Raw genomic sequence first — 2,185 nt, forward strand, 5'->3', positions numbered from 1 at the left:
CATTGCCTTTACATGACCTGAATCAGTGGAGTTTGTGAAATTTTACCACACTAAAGTTCTATGCAGTAAATATAAGAATGAAAAGTGAGGTGTGATGCTGAAATTTAATCACTTCCTTATTAGGTCCATTCAGGAAAAATGAGAAAGGTGCCTTGCCGCAAAGGAAAGGACATGTATGTTGAGGTATGGATACATTTAATACTAATACAAAATTCCTGTGAAGGATCAGGCTTCATTTGAGAAGCAGATAAAAACCAAAGAACAATGGTTCTATTGGATTTGGCTGAGAAACAGCTAGCAGTGTGTCAGCTGGTATCCAAGCAAGGCACAGGAGGAACATAAACAAATTTCATTTCATTTTGAAGTCGTTGTGTAAGTGTTTTTTAATGGCAAAACAAACTAATGAAACTCATAGTGCCCTATTTTATGCACTTTGCTGCTTTAGTTACTGTAAACACTGGAGAACTTAGAGGTGGTTATTCTGGGTTTGCTTATCTAAATATTGAGCTAGTACAATTTGTTGATCATTTGTCCATTTAAAGTCAACCATACAAAGTGTAAGGTGTGAAGATTGATGTGGACTGGGATCTGTGAATTAGTTGCAATGTATACCAGTAAGAGCTGTAGGTGGTTTTGTTCTTTTTAAATTTCTGCATGCTGATTTAAGGCAGGTTAAAATAAGGTATTTTTCAAATCGAGTGCTATAATTAACAACCTTCTCATTCACTTCCAATTTGCTGTTAACAGATTTTCTAAGTTCATGAGAAGTAAAATTTCTATACTTAAATGACAATTCCAGAAGAAAGGAGGTATAGAAATTATCTCAAATTCATGATTTATTAATCTCCTAATCCTGTATCAAGGGCCATGTACCCCATATCTGGAGGCTCACTCCTATCCTAAAATCTAAATCCAGTTTTACTCTTAGCATGACAAACATTATATCTTTACTTCTCAATTACAAATCAGGCTTACTACTTGCTTTTTGTGATCTTAACTCTTTCCTTTTGACCAAGACAATATTTTGTACCACAAATTAATAACAGAATGTCTGTCCAATGCTTACTTTTTATTTTTTGCCCAAATTCCTATCATGATATTCTGTTCTCAATATTCTCCTATAATAGCTTTTCAACTAGAGCTGTACATTACAATGAACTATCAAGATCTTCTTAAAAAGAGATTCCTAAATCAGATTCATATTTATTTATTTCAAAATATATAGTGGGTACAAGTGTTTTTGTTACATGGCTTTATTGTATCATGCTGAAGTCAAGGCTTGCAGCGTACCCATCACCAGAAGAGTGTATATCATACACAATAGATATATTTTCATCCCTCGCCCCGTATCATGCTCCCCCTTCTTAGTTTTCAATGTCCATTACCCCACTTTATGACCATATGTATCTCTCATTTATCTCCCACTTATAAGTGAGAAAATGTGGTATTTGTTTTTCCATTCCTGAGATATTTCATTTAGGATAATGGTCTCCAGTTTCATAGAAGTTGCTGCAAAAGACATTATTTCATTTCTTTTTATGGTTGAGTAGTACTCGATGGTATACATATACCACATTTTGTTAATCTACTCATGAACTGATTGGCACTGGGGTTGATGCCACATCTTTACAATTGTGAATTATGCTGCAATAAACATTTGAGTACAGTTGTCTTTTTAAAAATATGAATTTTTTTCCCGTTTGGGTAGATAGCCAGTATAGGGATTGCTGAATTGAATGATAGGTCTACTCTCAGTTGTTTCCCATACTGTTTCCCATAGTGATTATACTAGTTTACATTGTCATCAACAGTGTATAGTGTTTCTTTTTCACCACATCCATGCCAACATCTACTGTTTTTTGACTTTTTAATAATGGCCATTCTGACAGGGTAAGGTGTTATCTCATTATGATTTTAATTTGCATTTTCCTGATAATTAGTGACATTAAGCATTTTTCATGTTTATTGGCCATTTGTATATCTTCTTTTGAAAAAAATATGTTCATGTCTTTTGTCCACTTTTTGATGGGGTCATTTGTTTTTTTCTTGCTGATTTGTTTGAGTTCTTTGTAGATTTTAGCCCATGGTTGGATGTACAGTTTGCAAATATTTTCTCCCATTCTATTGGTTGTCTATTTACTCTGTTGATTATTTCCTTTGCTGTACAGAAAGTTTTCAGTTTAGC

Source organism: Propithecus coquereli, unplaced genomic scaffold (genome assembly GCF_000956105.1).
Source record: "Propithecus coquereli isolate 6110/MARCELLA unplaced genomic scaffold, Pcoq_1.0 Scaffold350, whole genome shotgun sequence".
NCBI lineage: Eukaryota > Metazoa > Chordata > Mammalia > Primates > Indriidae > Propithecus > Propithecus coquereli.